Here is an 8,798-nt window from a genome sequence, read left to right on the forward strand (position 1 = left end):
TGTTCTCTGTCTCTGGTCTAAACCACCCAGAGCAGTTGTGACTATATTTTTAATGGAAAGCAATGGACTGGAGAACTTCTGCACTTCTCTTGTGATTTAATTTTGTCATTCTTTTAACATACCCATCAAGTATTTCTTTCCAGGATGTTTCTTTGCTGTGTGTGCCATTAACAACACAATAAAGATACTGTAATAGAATTGAAATACATTTTATTGCCTCAATCTAAGCTCCATTTACAGTTTAATATGGCAGTGCTCAAGAACTTTATACTGCTACCATAATTAAACTCTCTAATTAGTAATATCCACAAAGTGCTTGCATTATATTCCTCTGATGTTATTACTTTGTTTTATTTTATTTACTATGCATATATGGCTGCTCCATCACCCAAATTCTCTGGGTGGCTCACAACCCAAAAGACAACACACTCTGAAACTTTCTTTGGGGGCTGTAGGAGAAATGCATGATCAATGGGTGCATGCATATAAGTCAGTTCAGCATGGAGAGACCAAACGAATCAGCACAAGGAAGGAATATGATGAGATGGGATGAATCAATGAAGCAGAAAGGGGCTGATTCAGTTCTCAGTAGCTCCCATTTAGTCCTATGGGAAACAGTAAATAGCCCTCTATATGCAGGTCACCTGGGAAAACTCAGTTTGATAAACTGGGAATCACAGTGGATCAAACCATATTTTCCCCCAGTATGTAGTTGTACACTTTGTTGTAGTAGGAACAAAAATCCCTTCACTACCCCTGAAAACATATGAACCTACCTTCATGCACTGGAACATCTGTGAAAGAACCAATCACGAAGAAGTGGCCCTTTTCAAGCCTAGCTTGTGCTGTCAGCACAGCACACACTTGGAAACCATCTGCTTCTAGTCAAATACTCTAGTTTCAAACAGTTTCCAGTATTTTAAACAGTTACCAGAGTTATGGTCCTCTTCCAAAATATATAATTTTGGACTGAAAGAATAGCTCTCCTGAAAAAAGCAAAGTAGAATGTCAAAAGGTTCTTTAGAAGTTTTAGGCGGTCCCGAATTTGCCGCAGAAATCAACACAGTTGAATCATTCAAACTATAACTATTTTTATTCATGTTTAACAAAGGCGTATCAATAACTTCTGTGGGGATAAATGGATCCCAACCATTCAACGGTCCATCATAATGCTTAACATTATCAGGGTTAAAGGCCTTCTTCAATATTGGGGTGCCGGGCCAAAACGCTCCTTGTCGCTGGGTTTCCTCAACGGGGCACTCCTTGACGCGCATATAGTGCCACAGCATGGGTGGCAGGCCCAATTCCCCTCTGGGGGTCGGCTTGTTGAAAGTGGGGTCTGGGTGTACCACCTTCTTCCAGGGACCTTGTCCCCTCGGGAAAACCACCGCTGTCCATTTTGATGTTTCCCTAATGGTCACTCCTCCTCTCTATGGCACCGGATCGGGCAACAAGCTTCCCACTTTCAAGTTTGGGAAATCTTTTAGTAGATTGCTTACATGTTCACTCTTCTCCTCCTCCTTTTCTTTCTTGCTCCTCTTGATATAAAAGTCCCGCGCACCTGTCCCTACTTTTATATTGTGCCTCCTCCTTTCCTTCCCCTTCCTCTGAGAGGCAGACCTCTATCTTAACCCTTTCTTTGTCTCCCTTCACCTTTAACACTTCCCTCTCCCTTTCCTCTCCCTTTACATCCTTGCTTTCTGGAGGAGACAGCACACTCTTCTCCTCCTGGCTTTCACATAGAAAAAAAAACACAATACCTTCCATTTGTCCAGTGCCTGTTGCCAAGGGACACGCACATTTGTGCATAACATATACACATACACCACGAACATGAGCCCTGCTATTTTAATAAACCCTTTAAGCCACCTTAATGACCACTTTCTTATACTAGGGAGCTCATCAATATCTAGACAGGCATGGAAGCAGCTAGGAGGCGAGTCCGTTAATGAAATGTTAATGACTGAATTAGACCTGTAATAACCGAGGTAGGGTATACTGCTGTGAGTCCATTAGCATCAGCAGACCCTGCTTGGGGGGGGGGGGGAGAAAACAAACAATGCACAAAGGGAACACTTTTTTTAAAAAAATAACTTTTTCAGAAACATTTCATGTCACCACATAAAAGTCTTGATAACCTTAGAGTTAAACATATAATGTAAGATGGAAACTTAGCTCACTTACATTTAACAGCCAGATAAAACAGTTGGCATTCCTAGATCATGCTTCCAATGGTGAAGCTTGTGGGATTTCTGGTATTTCCACTGGGACGTACATTTCACCATTATACTTCTACCTCTGCAACCCTTATAAAGCCTGATAGGCAAATGGACCCTAGTCAGGATCCGAGTTCTGAGGAAAAACTGAACTGTATTTCATAGCCAGAAAACAGCTCAGTTCTTTAAAGTCCAGCTCTGAGCTGAGCTTATTTTCCAGTGATGTCTCTCCAGTGATGTCACTATGACTGGAATAAAGAACCAGTCCTCCCATAAACAGGGATATGGAAATCTTTCAGTCTCCTTTTCATAGTGTTTCATCGCCTTCATTCCTACCTGCAGCTGGAGACACGATCTACAGTCTACAAAATGTATTTTCTGGACGACGGCATTTATTTGGCATTTATTATGCAACAGAAAAGTGTTACCTCACCTATTTTTGCATTTGCAGTTACTCCCGTGGAACACCAAACAGAATACTGGCCTTTTGCTGTCTTTTGCTGCTACAAACTGACATGGCTACCTGTTTGATTATTCATTCCTATTTCTTGAGTGTCTCAAAAGCAAGTAGCTTTCTTTTACCCCTATTCCAGAATTAGAACTAGGTCATGCTAGTAATGATGAAGTAGGGTTCTAAAAAAAAAAAAAAGCAAATTACCATAGTAAATAGGGGCAGTACCTGAAGTAACTAAACATCTGCAAGAGTGGACTGCATATACTGTACATACTATGAAACTGCAGATGACAGCCAATGAACAATTATCGAATGCAACAAGAATTGTTTAGGTGCTTATCTTGCCTTTGTGTGCAATCTAAACATCCAAAACTAGTTGAGTTTCAAATTCGATTGCATTATTCCAAATGTCATTTTTGTAATTTTGTATCACTCTTGTATTTCTAATGTCACCGTTTTTGTTGTTTTCTGAAATTCCTATGTTCTATTCAGGCTTCAGAAATAGGGTAAAATACCCCTGCAAGGAGAGGAGTGTTTTAGCCCTCCCCCCCCTCCATCCCTGGTATTGTTTCCGTCCTACCCATGGAGGGTGGCTCGTCTGAAGAGGGAAAGCTCTACTATTGGCAGATACTGTGCCACGTGAATTGCAACCCTGATTTTTCAGGGCCCTGCTTCATGTGAAGCACCCTGCAGACTGCACAGGTTTTCTTCCTTCAAATTGTTCCTCCTCCTTATGTAGGAAAGTGGTGGATGTAAAAATAGTGGGGGAGGGATGAAAATGCTCTCCCCTTTGCCCGAGTATCCTATCTTGAGTCTAATGTCTGAATAGGTAGGTAGGTAGGTAGGTAGGTAGGTAGGTAGGTAGGTAGGTAGGTAGGTAGGTAGGTAGGTAGGTAGGTAGGTAGGTAGGTAGGTAGGTAGGTAGGTAGGTAGGGGGGAGGGGGGAGGGGGGAGGGGGGAGGGGGGGAGGGAGGGAGGTATACTTTCTAATTTTGCTTTATTATGATTTGTTAAATAGCTTGAACAGAATTCTCAAGTAGAAGAAAAACAATGATCCTCTCAAGTGTTTTCATTTGAACTAAAATTCAAAAGAGGTGAGACACAACTGCATTTCAATTCTCAAATGGGCAACTGTGAGTAGGTGAGCTTTGACACTCAGGAAGAGTCTATACGCCCCACTGGCCCTGGATCCCTGCTAAAGATCGGCACTGAGTTGATCCCTTTTCCATGACTTCAGAGTGAACTTTCCACTGGAGCCAGGAAAATGAAGACACCCAGATGGATGGGAAAGTGAAAAAGGTGGGGAAAAGCTTGCCAAGGAAATCTCCTATCAAAAGGAGGACAAAAAGGAAGCTGGGGAAGAGCTGGGGGGCAATCAGTGGGAAGGAAAAGAAAGAGAATAATGTGGAAGACTGGGCAGATGACCCCGAGTGGAGTGAGGAAGAGCCAGACCCTGTGGCATATGCTGGCTTTGCAGCATCTAAAGGTAGTCCTTCCTCCCTTAGTACTGGCTGAGGACGCTCACCAAAGAGAACCGTCAGGAACCTGACAAGTCTGAGAGCAAACCAAGAGTTGCCCCTGAAACTAAGAGGAAAGGTCCAGCAACATGGGAAGACTAGCCCCCAAGCCAGCAATGTCATTTATAAACACTTACAACAGTTGGCAAAGGACATTAGAGAAGGAAGGCCGAAGATCTGCAAGCCTTGACAGTTTTTTTTTTTAATTGTACGAGTGAGAAGTGTCCCTGAAAAGAGACTCTATGGAAAATGCTAATTCTCCAGTGGATGGGTCAGGGAAGTGAACAGAGTGGTGGAGAAATGTTGTAAATAGTTTGTAATAAATATTTCTGAGTTGGTTGACCATTGGCTCTGTGCTTTATTCAACATGATGAACAGCACCGAGGCATTGTGTCAACTCCCATCCCTTTAACTTACAAAGAGGATATTCAAATATACCCAATTTGCTAACTAATCAACACCATTCCTTCAGTGGCTGTGGAACTGAATGAGAGGCCACTCCAGGAACAGAGCAGAACTCCACCTCCCTTTCCACACCAGCCTCTGTCTCTGTCAAGAGCCCTCCCTTCGCTCCATAGCCTAGGCCAGGAATAAAACGTCCACTTTGCTTAACACAAAGCCAAAACAAGGGGATAGTAAGTTCAAGATGAAAAGGAGACTCTATCATCAATAAGCTGGCTGATTGCTATTATTTGGAGCAAAAATAATTGAGAGAAATCAATAGGTCTTAAGTAATAACAGGATGAATCTGTTTGGGTGCTGAGTTGGATTTTGGGGAATATAAGGTTGTATAGTTTCCAAAACTCCTATAAACAAATCCATTATCCCACCTCAGTCACCCCTGTACTGTGCAGTGTTAACCTGCCAAACCTTAATTGTGTGAGTGATCCAGCCAATAATATTCATATCTTTTTCTTTTCAGAAGAAAAAGCTTTCCTGAGATGTGTACAAAACGTGTCATGCTCTCTACAAATTGCTTGTCAGCTGAGCTGTTTTTCTTCCTTTTGATGTTTTTTTTCTTAAAAAAAAAACCTTGTTTCCTGAAGCCTTTGTCAGCTCTCTTATTGAAATTGCACTTGGTTATCAAAATTGGAAGGAACTCTTTCAGTATAGTACTCTTGACGGCAAAGTGAAATCAGGACCAGGAGATGAAGTGGCCTATGAAGATAAGGTTGAAGGTAAATTGCAATATATAGCAGAGGAAATGGTCTTATTTGAGTCATGCTAATGGAGTATTCTCCTCTATATGATGTCTCTGACACCCATAAGAACACTAGTATAAATTGTGGAAGGTCAGAAAAAATCCTAGGGTCCTAAATAGACCATCATTGTGCCGGCCATCACAAGGCTTGTAAAATAATTTCTTCAGTTGCCTTATTTTGCTGGAAAATTATAGGGTTGTATAGAGGAGTCTAAAGGAGGCCGGTAGCTGCTTTTCTCTGGTTTAAATTTATTTCTGCTTTAGGCCTCCGAAGATCCTTTAAGCCCATGCTGAAATGTCATCTTAAGCACACAGCACTTCTTCCTGAACCAGACTCTTTTGTCCTTGGACTAATTCTCCCTTGAAGTTGATTCTTCATGATCGTAATGTGAAGTTGGTTAAAAATAATATCAGATGAAACATTTCCTCGTTAAAAAAAAAAAAAATCAAAATGTATATTTTCTGCAGGACATGTTTATTTTTATTCACCCTATGAACTATGGCGTGTAGAATCGTCTGTCTCAGTCTTGAATATAGATGTGTAATTGCAGCCATGACAGGCCTGCTTCAACCCAAGTTGTGTCTCTTATGCTTCTTTCAGGCACGACTGACATGGAAAACTGATATACCAAGGCCAAGTTTGGTTCTGAACAACATCAAAGAGATATTTTCATTGCAGAGAAGTGCCACTGATGAGCCGAAAGAAGTGGTTGAGTCTGACAGCAGTTGAATTATAGCTAGTGACGTGTGGATGCTACTTCAGTTGACTGTTTCACCACTAATTATGAGGTGCCTCCCTCAAGGACTGGGAAAAAAAATAACAGAGCAATTCAGATGTGTTGGTGGCTGTGGTTAGATATTACATCTATAACAGAATCCTGCAGAAGGTGGGCCAGTTATGCTGCCCATAAAGGCATGCCCCAGCCTTCCATATTGAGAATTTCATTTCAGTTCACTTATTGATAAATTTACCAAAACTCAGAAACTTCTTTATGTGCAGGATGAACTTCTCTTTAAAGTGCATGTGGGAGAAAGAAAAATTAACAGATTCATCCATTCAAGCTGAGGGCTTTCAGTGATTAGCTATGAAATATCTGGGGTTGAATCCTTTTGTATTAAATCATATGCATACTCATATTCTCCTTGCGCTGTTCTTCATCTTTAACACCCACAAAGCATACAGGTACATCCTGGTCTTCTCCATTCTGTGAATAATTGAATCTGGTAATTACAAATGCAGAAGAACCTAGGGTCTATTCGTTTTTTAATAATTTACTCAGAGTCACATGACAGAGGGAAAGAATCCAGTAGTTGATAATCCTGTCGCTCAGCACAATAAGTTGTCTCTAGAGTGGGCTCATGGAATCAGTGAGGATGTGGTAAGGCAGTTCCTCTGTAAGTCTTGTTGACCTAATGGACTTACTCAAGTTGTGAATTACTACACTAAGCAGCAGGACCTCACCCAATGTTAGAGAAAGAAAAATTGGTGGCTTTTTCCACCCAGCTTCAAGCAGCATTGAAACATGGTGACTAGGAATGTGCATTAGAACCAGAGGGATGCTGAAACATTGATCAAATTGGGGCACTTGTGCATCTCTGTGGCACCCACCGGGAAGAACAAGCAGCCCAAGAAAGCTCACATGGTGGATCAGTACCCTCACAGATTCCTCATCTTAGATATGGCATTTGTAGAGTTTAAATGTTAAAATAAAAAGATGACAAGTGATTAGAGGAAAGGGATATTTAAGTTATCGATACTAGAAAGAGGATGCTAAGTTGGAGTCACATAACTGATCATTTCACACACACTCCATGGAGCCCAAGACCTTTGTGCTCCCGTCACTGAGGTCCTAAGGGAGTTTCTGGGCATGGTCTCTGGCCTCTTTCTCCTCCACAGCTTTGGTTTTTCTTCCTATTACAGTGGTGTTACTGACAAAAATGTATAATAGCTTTCTCTCTTTTTTCTCCTCCCCCCCTCTCTTGATGCTCTCTGAGTTGGAGGTGGGCAAATGATTATGCCAGAAATAATTCTAATGCTACCATGTGACCCCCCAACACCATATTGTAACCATTTGCCCTTCTCTTTCACGAGAAAGGGATTTTCCTAGAGAAACAGCAATGCACAAATGCCGGCACTGATCCAGATAAGGATGCCACTGAATTTTCTCCAGAAGAACATGGGAAGGGATGGGCGTGAGTCCATGTGCCTCATTTGGGCAAGACTACATCAGAAGACCACCGGACATCCCTAGTGGGAACACTTTGGACAGAAGAGCAGCTGCTCTTTGAGAACCAGAAAGGAGGAATGAAAAGGGCACAGGGCAAACCTTCTGGACTCCAGCGGCTATAGAATGAGTCCTGAGGGAAAGAGGGCTGCAATTGCTGCTGCTTCTTCTTCTTTGCTATGATAACACTTGATCCACCCAGGCTACATGCTGGATTCTTTACAGAGAGTATCCACTTGAAGTGAGTTGCACATCTCCACCAAGATCTGCAGAACTCCTGGATATTCAGGAGGCATATACGTATGGCCAAGCATGTGTTTTATTACCTATATCTAATGCATCTGCTCCATGTCCATTTTAAAACAAAGATTTTAAAACAATTAATGTCACATAACAGTGGGTTCTACCCTGCATGATGTGAATGGACTTCCAATCATGCAGTGATCTTCTCTGTCTTTTGTTCCTCCTGTATTTCATTCCATGAACTCCAAAATCTTTTCTGCTCTGGAGGGTCCCTAAGCTGCTCATAATCCATGGAAGGGAAAGCAACTGGTTTTCTGGTCACAGAGGCAGAATAGTTGGATTTCCCCTCTGTGTCATGCTTGATCTACATCTATCAGTTTAGGTCTACTGTGCAATAGCAGAGATGGGGTGCTGGAGCTGTTTGATCGTATTTTCTTTGGGGGGGTTGTTTTAATTTTATATGTTCCACAATTTGTTGTAAGCCACTTTGGGCTATTTATTATGGGACAATGTCTGAGCACTTAAAAAAGAAAGAAATACAAAACCATTGGATTCCTGCACCATGACGAGTAAACAATTAGTCTACACCAGAGAAAAAGTTGATGGCATTTGGGCAGCATTAATCTTTACTCCAGAATTAAACAATGAGAAACACGGAGGGGAGGCAATTATGTATATAGATCTCTTAAAGACCAGGAAATACTTTTGGAAAGAGATAATCATTTGCCCCCGTTGGAAATTCCCTCTGATACAGTAATGCATCATTATGCCTGACGAATCCTAGAAACCTTGGAAAGACCTAATATGTACAAGCCGGTTGTTAAGCATATGTGATCTGTTTGGCCTTGTCACTGGGCAACAAAAAGTGTTTTGAAGCTAAGTTTATATGTTGCCAATATCCTAACTTTCAGAAAGGCCTAAGGTGTGTTACTATTGTTGTTT

General features: G+C 41.6%; 1 long non-coding RNA gene across 1 annotated transcript; it reads left to right on the forward strand.

The window, feature by feature from the left end:
* The first annotated feature begins 5,109 nt into the window (after positions 1-5,109).
* LOC140701892 (uncharacterized) lies at positions 5,110-6,525 on the forward strand. Its single transcript, XR_012080894.2, has 2 exons — positions 5,110-5,365; positions 5,990-6,525. It is a non-coding gene; the product is annotated as an uncharacterized LOC140701892 (long non-coding RNA).
* Positions 6,526-8,798: the final 2,273 nt, after the last annotated feature.

This window comes from Pogona vitticeps, chromosome 1 (assembly GCF_051106095.1).
Source record: "Pogona vitticeps strain Pit_001003342236 chromosome 1, PviZW2.1, whole genome shotgun sequence".
Lineage (NCBI taxonomy): Eukaryota > Metazoa > Chordata > Lepidosauria > Squamata > Agamidae > Pogona > Pogona vitticeps.